At 46.5% G+C, this 23,608-nt stretch overlaps 1 long non-coding RNA gene across 2 annotated transcripts; it reads left to right on the top strand.

The window, feature by feature from the left end:
- The first annotated feature begins 395 nt into the window (after positions 1-395).
- On the top strand, positions 396-23,368 carry LOC125445141. Of its 2 annotated transcripts, none has more exons than XR_007246269.1 (5): positions 396-470; positions 16,456-16,785; positions 18,481-18,568; positions 20,134-20,223; positions 23,329-23,368. It is a non-coding gene; the product is annotated as an uncharacterized LOC125445141 (long non-coding RNA). The 2 variants fall into 2 exon arrangements; XR_007246268.1 differs by lacking the exon at positions 396-470 and adding an exon at positions 4,807-4,941.
- Positions 23,369-23,608: the final 240 nt, after the last annotated feature.

Raw genomic sequence — 23,608 nt, 5'->3', positions numbered from 1 at the left:
CAAACTCCCTTCCCCCCTCACAACAAACACCCTGTGAGGTACGTGGGGCTCAGAGAGCTCCAAAAAGCCGTGACTAGCCCAAGGTCACCCAGCAGGCATGTGTGGGAGTGCACAGGCTAATCTGAATTCCCCAGATAAGCCTCCACAGCTCAGGCGGCAGAGCGGGGAATCAAACCCGGTCCCTCCAGATTAGAGTACACCTGCTCTTAACCACTATGCCACCGCTGCAGTAGGACTCCTGCTTTTAATGAGAAACTTCCAGCTCATGGTACAGTGAACGTCACAAAATTTCTGCAGGTAGAAAAAGGCAGATGTTTCTCTGTGTTGCAAACCCCCTGCTTTTCTCTCGCCTCGGCAGCAAAAAGATTCTGCAGAGCAACCCGGAGCGGCCCCACCAGGAGATATCTGTCATTGAGGCAGCCCTGAAGGAGGGGGGCCGGGGGGCCTCTGAAGAAGTGTGGCCACGCCAGGTGAGGGAAGCGCCCCTGCTGCAGGACTGGTGGGGCCAGCAAGGTAAGTAAGTAGGGATAACACATGACTTTTTTCCCAAGGGGGACTTTTCCAACCTGTGAACAAAGAATTAGACCTTCGCTACTGCTTGTGAGGTTGTTTCAGTCATCTGTGATTTTTTCACAGTGTTTATGCAGGATGCTGCAGAGGGATGCTAGACTTTCAGCAGATGGTCTCCAAGGTAAGATTTTTGGAAACCTGCCAAGGACATAGACATAGACAAGCCTCTATTGGCATACCAAAATTACAATAAAACAGTTGTCCATAAAAGACAGATAAATACAAATAAAATATTCACAGAGTCTTATCAACAGTGTAGTCCAAAATGAACTCATCAAAAGTGCCAATTCCCATACACCTCTCCACAGACCAGACTGAAGACCCGCACTAACAGAACTCCAGGCATCACAACAACGCATAAACAATATCATCTAATTATAAAACACAGAGTTTGTTGGGGTGGCACCAAACACAGAACAAGGGATAGGGGACAAGGAAATGGGCAAACAATTGATCTGACTCCAATAGGTTGCCACAGCCTTCAATTGTCACACCATCTGGCAATCGAGCAACAAAACTACGTTTTATTATCTCTATGAATCACCCACAGGTTATTTGACTTTGGATGACCATGAACCCACAGGTTACTGGCAGAGGTAGACACTGTATACCAGTAGCAAATAGTTGATGTAACCAACATTGTTGTTGTTATGATGATAGCAATCTAATGCTCTGTATCCATCTAGAGTTGCGTCTATAATCTTTAAAAGATATTTTGCTACACTTTCGCAAAAGTAAGGATGAAAGTTATCTAAGATTAAAGGAATCCTAAGAGCATCAGTTAAATGATTGTATAGGAGTGAAGCAATGATGGGTTGGGTCATTCTGATCTTGGCAAATCTTGCACAGTGAAACAGAGTGTGCTCCAGTGTCTCAACTTGGCCTGAGTTGCATGGGCATAGCCTCTTTTGTTTATCTATATGTTGGTATCTGCCTTTAAGGAGCATAGAGGGGCATTAAATTGAAACGGGGTTAAGGTTATTGGTCTCTGTGTGCCTTGGAAACCCAGGCCAAGGAAGGACTCCAGATAAAAGAGGGCAGTCCTGCGATCCAGCCGAAGACGGATGCTGTCTTGCCAAACTGTACAAGGCTGTAACTTAGTATCCCCTGTTGAATAGCAGTTCTGCGGGTTGCACGGATGCAGGATTAGTGGGCACTCCCAACAGCTGAGCAGGGTCCGGCTGCCGCTCCTGATCTTGCTCATTGTCTGCTTTGTATTGGGTGGGGAGAGCATCCCTGGAACAGTTGAGAACGTTGCAGGGACGTGAATGAGAAATGCTCACCAGCTGCTGAGGACAGACAGCATTTAGATGCCTGGACTGGCACAGGTGCATTTATGATTCAGCTGGGGAAAGCGAGCCAGTGGGAGAGCAAACGGCGCCTCTACCTGTGGGCTCTTGCTGATCCCAGACCTCCTCTTCCTCCCCCACCTCTAGAGCTGCCCCTGCTTCATCTCTTTAAATTTCTGGGTGTCATGATTAACGAGGACCTGACCTGGGGCGTACAGACTGCCGCGGTGGTTAAGAAGGCCCAGCAAAGACTGTTCTATCTGAGACTTTTAAGGAAACAACAACTGGATGGAAAACTCCTGGTGTCCTTTTACTGCTGTGCTATAGAGAGTGTCTTAACCTACTGCATCTGTGTATGGTTCTCCAGTTGCACAGTGGCAGATAGGAAGGCTCTCCAAAGGGTGATCACTACTGCACAGAGGATTATCGGCTGCCCTCTCCCCTCCTTGGAAGAACTCTATAATGCCCGAAGCCTAAAGAAAGCCCAAAATATTCTGAGAGACCCGTCTCATCCAGCACACTCTCTTTTTGAACTGTTACCATCCGGCAGACGATACAGGTCTATCAAAACTAGGACAAAGAGGCTTAGAGACAGCTTCTACTCTAGAGCTGTGGCTATTCTGAAATCCGGGGCTTCGTGTTGATGTGTTTGGGGCTGTGTAGGGATTGGTGGAGGAAGGGGGAAAGTGAGGATGGGGTATGAGTCTGAAATTGTGTGCATCGAGGAAGGCTGCTGTAAATTCCGTTGTGGGTGCACAATGACAATAAAATGCTTATGCTTATGCTTAAGGGAGACTCATCTGCTCACGGGGGTTGCAGTGGAACGGAGTCCTGGTGCTCCAGGCGTCCAGAATGCGATCTGGCAAGGCAAAGAAGGGGCTGTTTAGCCAACAATGACAGTAGTTAAAAGTTCGACTGCCTGTGCTTACCCAGAAGGGGTATTCTGTCTTGCCTTGGTCAGCGCCTGGCAGAAACTAACCGGCAAGTGGGGCTTGATGGGCTAAAGCAGCCCACCCCCTCTGCACAGTTTCCCTGGGAGACTCAGCTAGCAAACGTTGCAGCAATAAGAATTGTTAAACTCAGAGCAGAACAGCGGCACATTGCAGGGGTTAGCGAGGCCTAGAACATGTTATTGGCAATACAATTTTGATGCGTGGAAATCTTTCTGTAATCTGTATGGGATGTACTTTTGAGCAGCACATCTTGCAAAATTATCAGTGGAGTCGGTTTTGCCTGGGTGATACATCTTGAGTGTTATCACAAGCTTGCATTTGCAGTATCCAGCCGTCAATACGAACTAGAGGTGAATATGAGTTTAATGCCGTGATTCTTAGTCTGTAATCCGCTATTCCCCGCCACGTGCATAATGTTATCACTGAATGCTGCCCCCCAATCACAAGTTAAATAATTGGGATGCAAAAATAGCAGTCCAGACACAATTCCTTTATTTATCAATATATCTAATTCTCAACAATGTCAAAATAACCACCCAAAGTAGTGGAAGCACAGCACCTGTACCTTTAACAAATAAAAGCCATCTGTAGGGGCAAAGAATCCAAACTTCACATACACGCCACAGGGGTCAGCGCTATCAGTCACAGACCAAGAAAGGGATTTGGGCATCTTAGTTGATAGTTCCATGTCAACTCAACACATGGCAGCTGTGAAAAAGGCAAACTCTGTGCTGGGGATAAGTAGGAAAGGAATTGATAATAAAACTGCAAAGATTGTCATGCCCTTATATAAAGCAGTGGTGCGACCGCACTTGGAGTCCCGTGTTCAGTTCTGGTCGCCACATCTCAAGAAGGATATTGAAGAGATAGAAAAAGTGCAGAGAAGGGCAACGAGGATGATTGAGGACTGGAGCACCTTCCCTATGAGGAGAGGCTGCAGGGTTTGGGACTCTTTAGTTTGGAGAGGAGACGTCTGAGGGGGGATAAGATTGAAGTCTATAAAATTATGCATAGGGTAGAAAATGTTGACAGAGAGAAATTTTTCTCTCTTTCTCACAATACTAGAACCAGGGGGCATCCATTGAAAATGGGGGAAGAATTAGGACTAATAAAAGAAAACATTTTTTCACACAACGCGTGATTGGTGTTTGGAATATGTTGCCACCACTGGCGTATGGGGTCCAAATGGCGCCCAGAGACAAAAAAACTCTCCAGGCGCCCCCCCCCCCTCCTGCGGAGCCCCACTTACTCGCACAGTGCTTGTCCCCCTCACTCACTCACTCATTCTTTCCTTTCCCTGCAGGCTCAGGGAAGCTGCCACTCGGGGCAGCCTGTCTCTGTGACTTTCTTAAAAGGGCAGTGCTCCAAAGATTGCTTAAGACTTCTCTCTGTGATACACCTCTGAAGATGCCAGCCACAGATGCAGGCAAAATGTTAGGAACAAGATCTACCAGACCATGGCCACACCCCGGAAAACCCACCACAACCTTCTTTTTCTGTTTGTGGGTATGGGTATGCAGATTCTGAGAGGGATTTACTCAGTGTACTGTGGCAAATGGATTGCCACAGGAATCTGTTTGCTTCAGTCTTGCTCCAAATCTGACCAACTTACCATCTGCTTAGCAGCTTATTGTTCTTCTGAGGTTCAATCTGCATGTACCCCTCTTAGCACCTGGGAGAGGACCAGCCTTAGGTGAGATAAAAGCTGTCTGATTTACAGGTTCTGTCCCCAGGATTTATTCTTGCTGGCAAATTCTTCCCGGGGCTCCATTTCTAAGATCCTGCTCAGAGGATACCTTTGACAGATTTAATGTCCCTGAAATATGTTCTCGTTTGTTTGCTGTGTCAGTGACGGGTGAGGCGCTGCCTGCTTTTGTCTGCGCTGGCAGGATTGTCACCATCTGTCTCTCTCCCGTTTCAGGGACAGGGACAGGGGCTGATATTTTAGGGTGTGACAAGTCTGGATTCCTCAGCATTTTGCCTTCTGAGGAGAGGACAAATGCAGAGCAGCATTTGAGCTGGCTTCCGGCTGAATTGACAGGATACAGCAAGGTATCTCAAAGCAGTGTGCAACTCATCCTTGCTTCTATTGGGCCAGGGATGTCTTTGATTTAAAAAAAACCCTCTTGGTAAGTCGTCTTCTTGTTCTTGGCCTGTATTCCCCTGGAGGGGGTTAGCACTGACATTTTCTTCACCAAATAGCTCGGTTTTGGGCATTTTCTGGGGTAAGGTTGATGGCACGCATGTCTTCAGCAATGCTGTTCATCCGCCATTTCTTTGGTCTTCCACGGGGGCGGGGGCCTCCAGAGTCAAAGTTTGCAGCAGAAGTCTCCTCCAGTCGCATAATGTGCCCGTGCCACCGGAGCCGTGCTTCCCTCGTTTTCTTTGTTACTGGTGTAATTTGTCCTACGTCTTCGTTTGTAACACGATCTCTTGGTGACTCCTCTAAACCTCCTTCACCTCCTCATCACTGCAGTTTGGGATGGTAGGAGGGAGGCTGTGTACTTGTGCCCCAGAGGAGGAGGAGGTCAGGCCTTTTAGTCTCTCTATAAAGTCGACAGCACAGAGCGAGCGCCCTCTCGCTCCTTCCAGCAATGGCATAGGAGGTTAAGAGCACGTGTATCTAATCTGGAGGAACCGGGTTTGATTCCCAGCTCTGCTGCCTGAGCTGTGGAGGCTTATCTGGGGAATTCAGATTAGCCTTTCCACTCCCATACACGCCAGCTGGGTGACCTTGGGCTAGTCACAGCTTCTCGGAGCTCTCTCAGCCCCACCTACCTCACAGGGTGTGTGTTGTGAGGGGGGAAGGGCAAGGAGATTGTAAGCCCCTTTGAGTCTCCTGCAGGAGAGAAAGGGGGGATATAAATCCAAACTCTTCTTCTTCTTCTTCTTCTTTTTCTTCTTCCATGTGGAAAGCAATAGGAACTACAGTGGAATCCCGGTTTTCGTTGTCATTAGTTTTTGCCTGCTCCCGGTTTTCTCGCAGATTGCTGTCCCTGGAAATTTTTTGCCTCGGATTTAGTCGCTTTTTGTCGGCGCACAAATTTTAAGTGTATGGAAACTACGACCGTGGCATTTCCATATCCGTTGCCAATGGGAGCCTCGGTTTTCGTCGGTTTCGGTTATCGCTGAGGTTTCCCGGACGAATTACCGACGAAAACCGAGGTTCCACTGTATATGTCGGGGTGGCCAACTTATGGCACTGCAGATGTTCATGGACTACAATTCCCAATGGCCAATTGGCAATGCTGGCAAGGTCTGATGGGAATTGTAGTCCATGAACATCTGCAGCGCCATAGGTTGGCCACCCCTGGTATATGTCCTTATTGGAAACCGGTACAAGCTGTCTTTCAGAACCTGTGGAAAGATTTGAGGTAGTTAATCTCCTAGAGTTTGTGCATCAAACACTTAAGGTAAAGGAAAACTCTCCTCAATTATTGATCTGAGGGATCAGCCAACTTCAATCCATTCTGTTTTCTTGAGAGGAAACGTGGAGATATGTGTGCTGTTGGAGTTTTCAAGGCAGGAGATGTTTGGAGGTGGTTTTCCATTGTTCGTCTCTGGAAAGTGACCCTGGAGTTCCTTCGTGGGCTCCCATCTAGCCATAGCAGACCCTGCTTAGCTTCTAAGATCTAATGAGATCGGGCTGACCTTGTTCATCTAAGTTTGAGAAGACTATTGTCGATTCATGAAAATGAAGAGAAGCCTTACAAATTAGTTTAGAAAGAGAAATCTTTAATATAAACACTTAGGATGGGCGAGATCCACCAGAGTCTGTTTGAAGAGGCTTCTGGAGAGCAGAGGCTGAGTCCCAAAAACAAACTGGAATGAAACTGTTCCATCCATCCATCCATTGATTGATCGATCTATCGATCAATATTGATAGATCTGTTTCTAGAGCTTATCCTTGCCCTATACAGAGTTCTCAGGGCAGCTTACAAAATTAAACTCAACAATAAAAATATCATATAAAACAAACATAAAGACACCATAAAACATACCTCCAAAATATTACCTCCCCCGCCCCTGACCAGCAGCTTCCAGAGAGGACATCGAGGGGGTCAAAGGCTGAAGGCCTGGGTGCAGAAGAAAGTTTTTGCCAGCCGCCGAAACCCATAAAGGGTTGGTGCCTGGCAAAATTTCCACAGGGAGGCTGTTCCATAGACTGGGGCCAGCCACGGAGAAAGCCCTCCTGCATACTATGAACATCTAGAAAGCATTAAGCAGATTGTCAAAGGCTTTCACGGCCGGATTCAACTGGTTGTAGTGGGTTGTGGATGGGGTGGGTTATGGTGGCCGGGGTCTGGTGGATCTTGCCCTTAGGAACAAGGTCCACCAGACCACGGCCACACAGCCCGTTAAACCCACCACAACCATTAAGCAGATGTCCTCGTGTTATTAACCTGACCAGTATGTCTTTTTACTCACAGGCTATTTTGAACAGAGGATAAGGGATAGCAAGAGTGGCAGAGAGAAAGGAACAAACTGATACATTCTCTAGCTGCTCCAGGAACATCTGGGTCCCGCGGAACTTTGTGGGTGTCATCTGGACAGGGGTCAGCTGGGGTCAGGTGAAATGATCTCTTTATACAAGTTTTGAAAATGCATAACTTTAGAAATATGTAACTACTTCTCTTCAAGCTAACACAGGAAGATCATTTTGAACACACACACACACACACACACACACACACACTTACTTTTCCTGCTGTCACTGTATGTTTTGGTTGGGCACAATCATGGTCAGAAATAAGCAAGTTTGCACTTGAATGAAAAGCCTTCAAACTGCTCTAACAGCCGTCCTTCGCTGGATTGTTTTGCAATCTGTTCAAAAATGTCCCTTTACCAAACAGATTCTGCAAGCCAAATTTCAAATTTTATTTCAGTTTGATGATAAACAGAATTTTCGGGCAAAACGATGATCAGAGACACCACAGCGCATCTACTTCACGCTCGGATAACACTGTATTTATTCAGTATTATAATATTCCTAGAATAGGGAGCCATTAGAGTCCTTCGTATTGCTAAGCTTGCTGTCCCTGTAGTTTTTCCCCTTCTGGTTTTCATCCTCCCCATTTCATTTTAAAAACAAACATCTCCTCTGCACTGCAGTCCTGGGCTACATATTCTGCCACTGATGAGTTACTGAGTTAATTTTTTTATTGTCAGTGAAGAGTTTGTACATATTAAGCTTGGGCTCTGTTGCCATGGCAGTGGTTTAAAATGTGTCTCCATCCCTGCATTGTTGTAAGAGCATCTTGGGTTAGCCTGTTGTCTTCTCTGAGAGAAAGTCTGGACGTTTCTTGGTCCTCTGTGTGTATGGGGCAGGGGGGGACAGGAAGGGCTTCTCTTTTTGTATTGTACTAATGAATGTTACCCAAAATAAGTGACATTTTTTTCTGCTTATCCCTTCCATTCACACCACCGAGGCTACAGACAGATTGAGATTACCAAAGCGTCCACCATACCAGTCATTTCCCATTTCCCATATGACCTTACGGTGCTTTGTTGTAGCAGACTGTTTTGTGCAATATAAGAATGAAGAAACCCTTGATTTTTTTTAAAGGGAACTTGACAAATTCTTCTGACATAGCATCCGAGGTGGTCAAGAGTTGTGGCTCATAGGAATCAGAGATTCCTGCAGAACGTGAGTGAGAAGAGACGAGCAAAGACTCTCTAATCCCACCAAGGAGCAAACTGATTTCCCTGCTCCCGTTACAGCAAAGGGACTTAAAACCAGCTGATCTCCAGAAACGTGGTACAGAAGCAGGCTGCAGTGACTTCCTTGGCGGTACAATAATTCCTTCCATTTTTGAATCAGAGGCAATGCTAAAAGTTTGACATTTGGTGTCGGTGAGGAAATGATGCACCAGTTCTACCCCAATCACGGTAGAAAGAGAGAAAATACTTTTTTTCTTAGAAAAGTCACTGCAGAATTTGGTCCTTCTTGTCAGGCATCCAACCACGGAGAATGGCGTGACCGACAGACCACTGAGACCGTCTAGTAAGACTGTAGGGTTGTTTCTGCATAGGCCAATAACAGCAGTAAAAATACCGTCCCTGGGACGCTGTTTGCACAGCTGCCGCAGCAGCGCCATGCTCTCCCTTCCCCCCAAATGGTGGGAAAATGCTACTTTCCTAACTTGCTCAATTGAGTGAGTTATTTGGAAGCGGCATAACTTCCGCTAGCGCACCCGGCGTGAGGAAGCTTCACTCTTTAGTGGTGTCTGCGTGTTTGTGTTGTTTGCTTACCTTTTCTTCCCTCCAAGGCCTCCGGAGCCTTGGAGGGACAAAAAGGTATGCAAACAACACAGACCGGACCTTTGCTGCCCGCAGCAGCTTTGGGGGCACCTCCACAATCCTGTGCGAACGGTCCTGTAGCTCCACCGGCATGAATTATGCCCGTGGCCAGTCGCTTCTGCTGCCAGTGCAGAAACGGCCTACAACCCACATCCACTGTGGAAGATGCCCTACAGCAAGGTACACAAATCAGCAGAAGAGACCATCTTTCTGACACAGGCCGTGGGCATTCCATCTGACTCCCCTCCGTTTGTGGTAGAGTTCTTCAAGGGTCTGGTAGCTGGTAGCTGAGCCTCTGACTTCCAGGAAAGAAGGAACGGTGCAGCATTTTAAATTCCTACAGAAGTTCTCTTCCATGCCTTCCCTAGTTAACTCCTTTCTGTCTTATAAGAAAGAAATGGATGAAGTGTTTGAACAAGCTCATACTGTGAGATCACATTAGGCGGAGTCATTGATGGAAATCGGGTCAGGGGCCTTATAAGTACCTTAATATTGCTGACCCAGTTTGCACAAACTTGACAAGATTCTTTCAGAGAATCAAGGATATCTTCTTCTCGCGCTGAACTGAAGAGCTGGGCATTCTGACATCCATTGAGCTGAATGACACCAGCCTAATATGTGTTGCGGGATCTGGTTGAAGTCAGCTCTCCTTTCAAAACACTAATTTTGTGGAGGTGGCCATTTAGGGAATCTGCCGCGATACTTGGCCGCACCTGCCTCGTGGAGTGCCATCTCACTCAGTCTTCCGTGCTGTAAATCTAAATGATTGCCTGGTGGCTAGCATACCTTTTTTTTAAAGCCAAGATACTAGAGAACGTTGTGGCCGTTCCACTGCATCCAGGCTTGGAAGAAGCTGACAGTTCCGAGACTACAGAGTAGCCATTTTCTAGAGGGGTTCTCCAGTATGCTGTGGATTGCTGTTCTTATCATCATCCCTGCCAGCATCATGCTGGCAGGGGGGATGATAAGGAACCGGTCCATAACTTATCTGGAGGGGTCAAAGGAAGACACTCTGCGATCTAGGGATCAGGAACCTCGCGTTTCTCCAGATGTTCAGGAACTGTTCTGCCTATCAAGTCTACCAGCATGGCCAATTGGCCATGCTGACAGAGGCTGATGGGAATTGTAGTTCCTGAACATCTGGAGAGCCGCAGGTTCCCTACCCCTGATCTAGACCCACTGCAGTCGGGGTTCAGGCCCGGTGATGGAGCTGAAACCACCTTGGTTGCCTTGAAAGATGACCTTTTCCGGGAGAGAGACTGGGGCAGTGCAACTCTGTCGGTCCTCCTGGATCTCCTGGCAGCTTTTGATACTATTTGCCATGGTTTTGAAGCCCGCTGCAATCCACCATGAGCAGCGTGTTTCAAGGTTTTTTAAAATGTAGCTCATAATGGAACTTACTTCCGGACGAACATTTGGTGAATCTTTCAAGAAGAAGAAGAAGAAGAGTTCGGATTTATATCTCCCCTTTCTCTCCTGCAGGAGACTCAAGGGGGCTTACAATCTCCTTGCCCTTCTCCCTCACAACAAACACCCTGGGAGGTAGGTGGGGCTGAGAGAGCTCCGAGAAGCTGTGACTAGCCCAAGGTCACCCAGCTGGCGTGCGTGGGAGTGCACAGGCTAATCTGAATTCCCCAGATAAGCCTCCACAGCTCAGGCGGCAGAGCTGGGAATCAAACCCGGCTCCTCCAGATTAGTTTCACGAGCTGTTAACCTCCTACGCCACTGCTGCTTCTACACCACTGCTGCTTCAAGTCCACCCAACTCCTTAGATAAATAGCACCTTTGGGCATGAAGCTGATGAAATTAATAACTGCCTTTGCAGTGGATCTAGCAACTGACTAAAACATTTTAATTTGTTTGGGCTGCCGGCACAGAGGAAAATATTTTGGGACTACTCATAAAAAGTTTCAACATGATTATATTTGGTTGTGGTGGGTTTTCCGGGCTGCGTGGCCATGGTCTGGTGGAACTTGTTCCTAACGTTTTGCCTGCATCTGTGGCTGGCATCTTCAGAGGTGTATCACAGAGGGAAGTCTGTCACACACTGTCTAGTGCATTGATGGCGAACCTTTTCGAGACCGAGTGCCCAAATTGCAACCCAAAACCCATTTATTTATCGCAAAGTGCCAACACGGCAATTTAACCTGAATACTGAGGTTTTAGTTTAGAAAAAACGGTTGGCTCCAAGGCGTGCGTTACTCGGGGGTAAGCTTGGTGGCTTTGCTTTGAAGCAACCATGCAACTCTTCCAAAGGGGAATCACGCACTCCAAGGAGGGTTTACTCTGTAGCTGTCCCCATTGCCAGCAACCGAAGCTTATTCCCAGGTAAAGGATCGTATTTTAGATCTTCCCCATGAAAATCAGTAGGGTTTGCGAACAGCTTAACAGGGTTACCTACACTGCCTCTCCCAAAATTAGGTCTTAGGTTTAATGCTAATCGAAGTTCAGCTCCTGGCTTCTGTTGAGCCCAGCTGCCCAGAGCCAGCCTGTAGATGTGTGGGGGGGGGGGGCTGTTTTGTGCTGCTCCACAGAGAGGGCTCTGAGTGCCACCTCTGGCACCCCTGCCATAAGTTCGCCACCACTGGTCTAGTGATTGTAGTTACTGATGGCTCGATTGCAAATTATAGTCCTCCTCTTGGTTTTTTAAAAAAAGCTTTTCACCTAGTTCTAATTGTTTTCTGAGGAGATGAGATGTATTAATGTTGCTTTGAAGTATCGTAAATAACCACAAAAAAGGTAGCAGAGAAGATGCCGCTCCAGGCTGATGCTATTTCCGTGTTTCTTCTTCCATTGTGTCATTAGCTATTCCAAGCACCCTTCTTGACATCTGGCAAAGTGTGATTGAATAATGAGATGAAGGAGTGTTTTCACAGCATTCTTGTGCTGTGAGTGTTTTACAAATCCTAAAAAATGCAGGTACTCTCTAGAACTGGGATCTGATGTGATTCTATTTACGATGGTTAATGGTTCATAATAAACCTGCAAACTATTACAGCAGCTTTAAAGACTAAAGTCACGTCAAGATTCCTAGCCAAAAATAATTTTCCTGACCTTACAGCCATGGTGGCAAACCTATGGCACTCCAGATGTTCATGGACTACAATTCCCATTGGCTCCTGCCAGCATGGCCAATTGGTTCGCCACCACTGCCTTATAGTTTGTTCATTACATAAACTAGTAGAGCTGAAGGGATTCAGTGGATTTTCTTGACCCCCCCAGTATATTCTAGGTGTGTATGTGTGTGTAGAGAGAGTTTATTTGCTGTCAATTCACAGCTGGCTTTTGGTGAACCCGGTTTTCAAAGCAAGAGACCTTGGGAAGTGATTGGCTATTGGCTGCCTTCCCATCATGCCCCTGGTGCCCCTTAGAGGTCTCCCCTCCATATATAAGCCAGGGTCAGGACAGAGAGTGTGTGACTGGCCCATGGTGTGAGTCAATTGCCCAGGTCCTCGTCCAACACTTACACCATGTGCTGGCTCGATAGATTATAAAACTGGATGTTACCTAATTATCTGATAATTACTTGCAAGTCTCTCAAATCTGCCTCTACACTTCTGTTGAGCTGCTGTGAAAAGTTCACATTTTAGCTCTTCATGTACAAAACTATCAGCAATAAAACGTTCCCTTTGGGCCATAAGGGAAGATCAGAAGTGTATTTGTTTATTCCAGGTTTAGTATAAAAACCATGTATTTCTCAGTCAAGAATCACTTACTGGATTCCGGAGAAATAGGATAAGCCAACTCCAGATAAACCCAGATGTTCATGGACTCATAGTCTCCATCAGCCCCCCCGCCAGCATGGCTGATGGGAATTATAGTGCATGAACATCTGGGGCACCATAGGTTGGCCACCCTTAAGTTAAACTATTTATTTAAAAGTAATCTAATAATCTTTAGTATTAATGTTTATTAAAAGGCATGGTTTACAGCAGTTAGGATCAAAATCACCATAGGTGAAATCCCTACTCTGCCTGAACTGGATTTAAGAATGAAATTGAAATCGAAGTTCTTACCCAGCGCTTTTGCAGGAAAAGATAACAGCTTCTCTGAATTCTAGATCTGAGAAATTCATATATCATCGAATACTGCTAACTTCTATTGAGCATGGTCACCAGTAAAGATTCATACCTCTGCTGAATCACCTAAACGCCCACCTTCCAAATCCATGATGTTGAGAGGAGGGCTGAACATGTAGGCGATTCCTTCCATTTTAATGAACCATAAGAACATAAGAACAAGCCAGCTGGATCAGACCAGAGTCCATCTTAGTCCAGCTCCTCTGTTACCCGTGAGTGGTCCACCAGGTTGCCTTTGGGGAGCTCCTCACGTGCAGGATGTGAAAGCAATGGCCTTCTGCTGCTTAACATGTCTCCTGAGGCACCTGGACTGTTAAAGGCATTTGCAATCTCCAGATCAAAGAGGATCAAGATTGGTAGGCCATAAATCGACTCTCCTCCATAAAATCTGTCCAAGTCCCTTTACTAAGAAGCTATCCAGGTGAGTGCAGCCATCACCACCTCCTGTGGTATCATATTCCAAACTACCAATCACATCGCTATGAAGGAAGTGTTTCCTTTTATTAGTCCCAATTCTTCCCCAGCATTTTCAATGGATGCCCCTAGGTTCTAGGATCAGAGAGAAGAGAAAATTTCCTTACCTCTGTCCACATTTTCCTACTCCATGCATAATTTTATAGACTTCAATCCCACCTCCCTGAGCCTCCTCTCCAAACTAAAAGAGTCCCAAAGCGCTGCAGCCTCCCTCATAAGGAAGGTGCTCCAGTCCCTCCAATCATCCTTGTTGCCCTTCTCTGCACTTTTTCTATCTCTTCAATATCCTTTTTGAGATGTGGCGACCAGAACTGAACACAGGACTCCAAGATGCAGCCAACACAAGCGTTGTTCTTTGTTCTGGGATATTTTGGGGGCAGAAGACCATCTATTCATCCTATTAGCTAAGTAAAAGTGTTCTCTGCATGTTCTGGAACAATGAGAAACGCCTTGTAATTTTCACGGGCAGCCAAAAAAAAGTAGATTATGTGAAGAACTGCAAATTTCAGTCACTACTGTTCTGTAACGAAATCAAACCCATGAGAAAAGTATAATTCTACATTCTATGGGTTGAAAGCGTGTGTTCTGCAGACTGGAAGGGTTGGAGCAATTTCCACCAATTCTACTTTCCTGCTGCAGATATGGTTTGCCTTGCATGCTGTTCCAGCGGATTGTCTGTCTCCCAGGAGCCGAATTTTTTTGAAGGGGGGGGCTTTATTTATTTATTCATTCTTTACATTTGGGTGCTGTGTGGTTTCCGGGCTGCATGGCCGTGTTCTAGCAGCATTCTCTCCTGACGTTTCGCCTGCATCTGTGGCTGTGCATCTTCAAGAGGATCTGAAGTGTTGGGAGAGAAGCAAGTGGAGTAAATATATACCTGTTGGAGTGTCCAGGAAGAAACATTGTCTGCTTGAGTAACAAAGAAGACAAGCCAGAGTCAATAGTTGAGGGCATCTGAATAGAAGTATGAGTAACAATGAAGTCTCCAGCATGGGAAGTAATAATGGAGATAGCAAGGTCACTGAAGATGGGAGCATCTGGACTGTAGCCAAAAGGGAAACAAAGAGGCCAGGAATACTTCTGATTCAGATGTTCCCACCAGTGACCTTACTGCTATCTCCAGGGCTGCTGCCCCTATGCTATAGACTCGGCCATTGTACTCATACTTCGTCCGTATGCCCCTCAACTATTGACCTGGCTGTCTTCTTTGTTACTCACAGACAATGTTTCTTCACCCACCCTGGACGCTCCAACATGTATATACACTCCGCTTGCTTTCCCAACATCAGATCCTCTGAAGATGCCAGCCACAGATGCAGGCGAAACGTCAGGAGAGAATGCTGCTAGAACACGGCCATGCAGCCCGGAAACCACACAGCACCCCAGTGATTCCGGCCGTGAAAGCCTTCGACAACACATTCTTTACATTTGTGCCCTGTCAATCTCCTGAGGGACGCGAGGCGGCTTCAGTGAGCTGCAGGCAGAAGTGGGGGAAGGAACACTTTGCTCCGCCAGCAGGGGTGCCTGGTGTGAGCACAAAATGCAGCCTGCCTCCAACCTGATCTATCACTGATGGATATTGATTGATATTAAATTCCCCAACGGGGGAGTTGTAGGCGGTTGCCAGAGAGTTAACAGAACTCGAGGGAGATCTTCAGGGGTCCGTGGCCTCCTATCCAAAGCCGAAGTTGATGATGGATGTTTCCACTCTTACCGAGTGAACTAAGCTGGCTTTTGCCAGGTTATTTTTGAGGCAGATTCAATTTTGAATGGTGGTTTTAAGGGCCTGGTCGACCAACTTGCTGGTACAACCTTAGTGTAGTTTATGGTGCTGAGATACAGTGGATTTTATTGCTTTTATTGTTATAAATGATGTTTTATGCCGCCCTGAGCCTACATGGGGAAGGATGGTCTATAAAACTTCTTTAAGGAACTGAAGGACACCCCACCCCCCGGGCCATACTCAGTACAGTGGTACGAGGAGGATTGGGGGAGCACCTCGTGTGCTTTTGAGAGCTCTAGAAAATTCTCCACCACGGGCCTGCACAGGCACAATACTTGGAGCAGGGATAGCGGACCCACCTTCTTTGCGGGGCTTTAAGCACAGGCTAGATCCATGGTAGTGAACCTATGGCACTCCAGATGTTCATGGACTACAATTCCCATCAGTCCCTGCCAGCATGGCCAATTGAACATCTGGAGTGCCATAGGTTCGCCCAATTATTGTTAGATTGTCTGTAACCTGCAGCTCTCCAGGATGTTCCATGGACTACTAGATTTTATCAGTCTCGCCAGCATGGCCAATTGCCCATGCTGGCAGGAGCTGATGGGAATTGTAGTCCATGAACATCTGGAGAGCTGCAGGTTGCAGACCCCTGAGCTAGATGGTCATTGCACAGCAATTCTGATTCTGTGAATTTAGATTGATCATGAAAGGAGAACTAGGAATAGATGTCAGTGCTTGGCTTTCGTGGGTTCTTCTTGTATGCCCACTTGGTAATGTTGACATTCACGCTAGTTCAGGAAGGAGTTTCCCTTTCAAGCCAGATTGGCCAGGGATCTTGAGGGTTTTCTGCCTTCCTGTGGGCATAGATCGGGGTCACTGGGGGCACGGAGCAGTGGTGGGGAGGTAATGGTGAATTTCCTGCATTGTGTGTGGTTGAACAAGGTAACCTTTGAGCTCGCTTTCCAGCTCTGTGTTTCTCCGCGCAGTGGCGCTCCCAACAGACATCAGTCGCAGGTAAGCACTAGCAAGTTTACCCATGATAAAGTTGATTTCTGCTCTTCTAGGAAGCACATCGAAGTTGAGCCGTGGAAGCCAACAACGCCTCACTGTTCTCCCCCCTGCTGGAAGTACAATTCGAACTCGGTCAGCAAATACTTGACACCTCAAAGAACACGCCCTCATGTTGTCTACCGTGAGCCGGAGAGGGATCTTCCGCGGGCTATCCAGGGACATGTCATCGTAATGCTCCAGAACGGGGGTCCCAAGGAAGTCCAGTCGCTCCCTTCGCTGCCCCCACAAGCTGTCGTGGTGGAAAAGGGGATTCCAAGAGTCTGCTTCTGACAAGCAAGAGGGGCATGTCTCTGGTGGCATCACATCTAATCCCGAAGGAGCTGGTAAGCCTGCTCTGGCATTCTTATAGCCCCTTCGTCGATCCCATAATTATCCCCAAGCCCGTGTATTCTCAAGTATAGAGCAGGAGTCCAGGACTGGCATCAAGATCAGGTTCTTTCCCTGTTTCTACCCTGTTTCCCCGAATATAAGACATCCCCTGAGAATAAGCATATAGTAGAGGAGTTTTGTTGAAGTGTGAAATATCAGGCATCCTCAAAGTAAAAGCGTAGTAAAGTTTTTTTGTTTGGAAAACAGCGACTTACCTAACAGAACCTTTGACGGAATAAATATCCCTGAAAATAAGACATATAGCGCATCTTTGGGAGCAAAAATGAATATAAGGCACTGTCTTATTTTCGGGGAAACACAGTATATGTTAGCTGCCACTTCATGACTCCTTTGTGACTTTTGACTCCTTCATATTTGATCCTGACCTTGTGTTTGGAACCTGCTGCCCTCTTTAAGAAATATGTGGTTATATCAAGCCAGCCAACAGCAAAAGGCACGGGTGGGCATGGATTTTCCCCATGGTCTTCTTGCAGCTGCTCTCTTTGACCCTCAAATGTCTGGATTTGTAGGACCTTTCACAATCTTGGGAGGGGCAGGGATGTAGCAGTAAATCACCTCCTGTCCCATTTCTTTCCCCCTCCTTCTGACCCACATACAGTCAAACCTCATTATTCGTTGCCCTCAGAGATCGACGATTTCGGTCTTCGCCAATCACCCCTGGCCGTTTGGTGTGCCGCTTATGTTGCATTAACCTATGGCTAAACGCGCATTATCTAAGGGAGATAAAGAACACCGCTATCTTCACGCCTAAGCCTGTCGCGGACGGATTAGCAGCTTTAAAGCGAGGTTTGACTGTACTTGTTGTCCTGGTTCTCTATTGACTCGGTTAATATTTGTTACTTGGGTCTCTCTTCCAAACACGCATCTTTGGGTGGATGGGAATCCATGGCCTGTTATGCAGGCGGTGCTTCCCCACAGCTCTTTTCTCCACAGTGGGGATTTTCCCACGGTTTCCAGTTCAAACTGGGGATTCTGCTGCAAAGTGTCCCCATTGAGCTAAATCCAACCACTTTGCCCGTCTCGCTTCGCCTTCATCTCGCGGTTGCCTTGCCGCTTTTAAAATTCCATCCAGTAATTTTTTTACTTCTTAAAATACCAATTCAGAGTCTTTCCTGTTTGGGTTTCTTTGACTCTCTGAAAAAGAGAAGAGTGAGAAAAGCCAAAGTCAGCTGATCACACATAAAAGATCTTCACTTTCTTGGAGAAGGGAAAGGAAAAGTTGCACTTGAAGAGGTTTTGGAAGCCGCAGGGCTTCTCTGATCAAAGGTGGGGTCAATGCATAAGAATAGGTTGAGGGGTTTTTTCAGTGCATGTGCTTTGGTTACTTTGAAAAAGCATCTTTTTAATGTCACATTTTTAAGTCTTTGCAATGTGGTTTAAGGCAAACGAATTATTTCTGCTTTGAATTGATTGTTTTCAGGCGGCCAAAGCTGCTTATGTATACATCTCTCTCTCTCCCTCTCTCTCTCTCTCCAGCATGTTGCTTTCCAGTCCTGCAGTGGATACTCTGTCTTGGTACCTCAAATATAGCTTGGAAAACTTCTTTAAAGCACATTCTGAATCTCACAATGCTTAACATGCTGATAAAACCCACTCTTTCTAAATCCAAGATTTACTTTATTTTTTAGCGACTGGTTCAGAAGTTTGCCAGGAAAACCAAAAGCTCTTGGTCTGATGCAGTTTCTGAAGACACAACCCACGTTATCATGAAAACTGGTGAGTGGAGAGCCGAGGGGACAGAGATCCCCAGATGCTGGGTCCAATGAGCAGGGCATGGGTCTCCATGGTGATCTGCTTGTGAACTTCCCAGAGGCCTCTGGCTGGTTGTTGTTGACCATACATGGGGCACGAGGCTCCAGCCTTTGCATGGATCAGAGGCGGAGCTACCAGGGGGATGGGGGGGGTGCGCATTGCACCGGGCACACACCTGGGGGGGGAATCCCCCGCTGCCGCCACCAGTGGTGGGATTCAAATAATTTAACAATTGGTTGTTTACAAGCACCATTTTAACAACCAGTTCTGCCGAAGTGGTGCAAACCTGCTGAATCTCACCACTACCCCCTCCCCAGCGGCTCCCGCCCCCCGCGGCACTCCCTTCCCCCCACACACACTTACCTTCATGAAACTGCAGGCTGGAGAAGCAGCCTGTTCCCTTCAGGCTGAAAACGGCCTAGGGGGGAACACACTTCCCAGGAGACCTTGCAAGTCCCAGGGTCTCATGGGAAGTGTAGTTCCCACCGGGCCGTTTTCAGCCTGGAGGCCACTTCTCCAGCCTGCACTAAGGTAGGGGGGGGGCAGGGCGGGGGGGGGGTGCGGAAAACACAGAGTGTGCACCAAGTGCACTCTGGCCCAGCTACGCCTCTGGCGTGGATGTTGTCTAATGGAGCATCTGTCTGTGTGCATCTGTTTTACAGTGGGGTGTAGTGGTTACCTTTTGGAGTCGAGCAGGTAGAGATAATCCCTGGGCTATCTGCTGGGTTGCATTGATGGGTTCGTGGGAATTACTCCCCCCCCTCCCCCGGTGTGACTGCCAGTTCTGTTGGGGTGCTGAATGGCATGGCAGTGGGTGGGGATATTATCAGATGTGCAGAAAGATGTTCTTCAACGCTCTGTCTTATTGTCAGGATTTGTTAGTGAAGCTGTTTGAATTGGTAGAAATGACAACACTTTGTTGATTAGAAAGAAGAATCTATCGAGAATCATTGATAATTGGAAACCCTTGACGGAGTTTTTTTCTCAAGACAGAAAAAATTGAATTGACAATGGTTTTCAGGAATAGAAGATTAGGGAACCTTGGGTGTGAATCTTCTGAGGGATAGCGTTTAAGAGATAGGTGTTTCAAACTCACGGCCCTCAGATGTTATGGACTCCAGTTATGCCATCATCCCCTGCCAGCGTCGTGCTGGCAGGGGATGATGGGAGCTGTAGTCCATAACATCTGGAGGGCTGTGAGTTTGACACCTATGATCTAAGATTTAATGTTTCATTTGGTTGTAACAGCGTTCTAATTAAAGCGGTAAACTTTAAGGATAACTATATTTGGTGTAGAAGAAATTGGGAGTCTTTTTCTTTTCTGCACCGGGAGTTTGGGTAGTTTTAGAGGTTGATTTTATGCGTCTTTTAAAAAGTCATAATAAAAATAAAAGGTTACTGGAAAAAAGTTTAAAACCTACTGGGCAAGCTGACGGCTCTGGCTGTTCCTCTTGTAACTCTTCGATTCTTGGTCTTTTATTTAACGTTGGCACGAAGCACTAACTGAGATCTTTCTGCTTCATCTTCAGATGAGGATCTAGTGTGTGAGCGGACTCCCTAAAGAGAATACTTCCTGGAGTATAGCAGCAGCGCTTGAAATGGGTGAGTGAGCCACCACTGTAAGTGTGAACACTTCCACATGGAACCTCTCTGCCTTCCTCCCTTCACTGCAGATCCTGTCACCTTCTGCATTTGCTGAGTGGATTCTCTCCCTCATCCCATCTTCTAGGTTGCAGCCACAGTGGTGGGATCCGCAAAAAATTTTTAGTAACAGGAGTTCCCTATGGTGGTGGGATTCAAACACAGTGGCATAGGTGCCAATGGGGCTGGGTGGGGCACTGCACGGGACATGGCCGGCATTCCGGGCGGCATTTCTAGGCTGGTGCCAGGCAAGGACGCGGCAGCCAATAGTAGCTGGTCGCTGGCTGGAAACGAATAATGTCCAGAAGCAGGGCTGCCACGCACGCTTGGTGTACCTCACCTGCTAGAGCTGCTTCAAGTTCTGCGAAAGCTACTGCTGAGGGAAGCGAGGCGCGCAACCCAAGGCAAAAAATCACGCGGCAAAATCACCACTAGTAACTCGCTTCACAAAGCACACACAAATACCAGTAGGTTCTTGGGAACCTGTGAGAACCTTCTTGGGAACCTGTGAGAACCTGCTGGATCCCACCTCTGGTTGCGGCTCTCCAGATGTTCATGAACATCTGAAAGTTCCAAAGCTTTGGAAAAGGGTTTCTCTTGCTGGAGAGGACAGGCTGGTTGTCATAGAAAATTCTGGTCTTGTCCCTCTGGTAAGGAGGCTCCGTCAGTTCCAGTTTTGGGGTCTGCTCTAACGTAGCGCTCAGCCTGTAATGCTTTCTATTTAACTCAAATAGTTTGGCTTTATACTGTAGCTACAGCACCATCCTGGTGTTTGACTATTGCCACTTACGATGGTCCTTTGTGGCTTTCTTATTTTTCGGTTTGCCAGTAACCGCTGGATATATTTTTCCCCTCTGATTTTCTTTGGTCAGGTTTGTAGAAATCAAAATGAAAAATCTTGTTTTAAAAAGGAGACAATGGCTTTTAAGATTACAGAGTTTGGCCCCCCATGGGTTCAATTCTGATCTGGGTCTTTTGGCCTTTATCTGCTAATCTCTTTAAAATGCTGTGTCGGTAATAGAGCGTTATTGCTTTGGAAAGGTTCAGTACGAAGTGAACTTTCTGATCAGTATTTGATTTTATTTTTACATATTTGCTATCATCTGGCTTCATGTCCAGTGTGTACATTTCATTCTACATTCTAATTCATTCATTTTAACCTTTAATGGCATACAAATTATTTCCATTTAAAAGAGAAAAGAGAAAACTTTTAAAACATTTATCTACATTCTAATTAATGTATGTCCCCTTTTGGGGACTTTTTCATTCTAACTTTTTAATTAAGATCTCCCTGTCAACCAGCATCTCTTTTCCTTTCTCAGTTTGCTGACTCCCTAGACACCACGTCCAGGAAAGTGGCTTGGCCTAGTTTCTTGTGTGTTCATCAAATTCAGCGCACATCATCTCCTGCCTCCTTCTCTCACCTGTCACTAGTTGTTACCTACCTGCCTAAACTCTAATCTTTCCTGTTACAATCTAATTTTCTCTTGTAGAGATTTTTATTTCTTTTAGCTACCCAACCTTCATTGTGTTCCAAAGCTTTGGAAAAGGGTTTCTCTTGCTGGAGAGGACAGGCTGGTTGTCATAGAAAATTCTGGTCTTGTCCCTCTGAGTGAGTAAGAAAAGTGACTCATGCAGGGATTTTCCCATCCATTAAAGAGAAGGGATTATCCTGGGTGAATTTGCCATTCCACTTTTAGCATCTCATTTTCACCAAAGCTGAGCCAAAAAAATATTGTCAAGGCTTTTCACGCGGTTGGAATTACTTCTAGAGTGTTGTGGTTTTCACAGGTTATATGGCCTGGAACAACGCCATACAACCTGAAAACTCCACAACACCCACAAAAAAATAGTTGGAGACAGGGGATTATGGAAACTTACCCTCCTGCGACCGCTTGTGGCCAGTATATTTGTGAGGGCATGTACAGTGTGTCCAGGATTCTGTTCTTACCAGTTGCAGATTTGGAGTTTGGCATGTGCTAGAAGATACAGCATGCAACCCTGCTGATTTTGTGAGCTGGTGTGGTCCTGGTGATTTCTCAAACTAGGATTCAGGAGACTCAGGGTCAGATCCTACCTCTGCCGTGGAAGCTTGCTGAGGGTGATAGGACCACCCTCACACACACTCATAGGGTTCTTGGGGAGATAAAATGGAAAACAAAAGAACAGCGTAAACCCCTTCGAGTCTCTAGTGAGGGTAAACGTGAGGTATAAATTGGTAGTGAGGGAAAGTGTAACAATCAGAGTCACAGCTGACTCACGGCGACCTCATCGGATTTTCAAGGCAAGAGACATTCAGAGGTGGTTTGCCTTTGCCTCGCCTCCTGCGGGCGAGAGAGTTCTAGAGAGGAACTGTATTTGACCAAGAGTCGTTAAAATAATGCAGAGCATTGGGGAATTGAACCTGATTCTCCAGGTGAGAGTCTGCTGTTCTTACCACTATGCCGCGTTGACTCTTGAGATGTAAACTGAGTCAGTCAAAAAGAAAGAAGATGAACCAATTTTCAGAACGACCTAATAAATGTAGAAATTCAAAACCAAAGACGCAACAGGAAACACCCTGCCTCAGCATAGAAAGGCCCACCACCCTAGGAGGTTTTGCAGTTTCTCCGGAATGACAACAGTGATGTTACCAGAACATTTCTGGTACTGACATTTCAGAGGTGTGGGATTTTAACACTACTGACCACAGGTTGTGGTGGGTTTTCTGGGCTGTGTGGCCGTGGTCTGGTAGATCTTGTTCCTAACGTTTCGCCTGCATCTGTGGCACGTTAGGAACAAGATCTATAGGCTCTGGCTCCCCTCTGAAGAAAGACTCCACAGGAATCAATTGAATCTGGCCGTGAAAGCTTTCGACAGTACTACTGACCACACTTGGCAGATTGAGGGCCTGTTAGATTTTGACCTAAGTTCTTGGTGTTATCAGATGGAAGAAACCCACAATGGGTGTGTGTTAGGTAAAGAAGTTGCTGACGGTGTTATGGTGATCACAGCTTCTTTTATATCGCCAAGATAGAAACTTCAAATCATGTTCAGTTCTTGATAGCGTAACTGGTCCTTTTTTTTTTGGTCCTGAATACAAGGGGTGCTGCAGTCACTTTCAGAAGGAAGGAAGGGTGCTAAGTAGAATTAAATGCTGCTTCCATGCTTAAAGTTTTCCTGCTGTTTTCAAATTAAGATTTGGGTAGGAGGGTAATTTAGAGGACACTTCTTTATCTATTTGCTGTTCACTTTAAAGCGTAACTTCGGATGAGAACAGATGTAGAAAATATCAGTTTAATAATAGTGTTCTGGGTATGTTTCGGATTTGTTCTGGGGGGGATATGTCAGTCATTGTTTTAAAGCTGTTTTATGTCCCAAAAC

Source organism: Sphaerodactylus townsendi, linkage group LG15 (genome assembly GCF_021028975.2).
Source record: "Sphaerodactylus townsendi isolate TG3544 linkage group LG15, MPM_Stown_v2.3, whole genome shotgun sequence".
Taxonomy (NCBI): Eukaryota; Metazoa; Chordata; class Lepidosauria; order Squamata; family Sphaerodactylidae; genus Sphaerodactylus; species Sphaerodactylus townsendi.
This window is presented reverse-complemented; position numbering and strand designations above follow the sequence as displayed.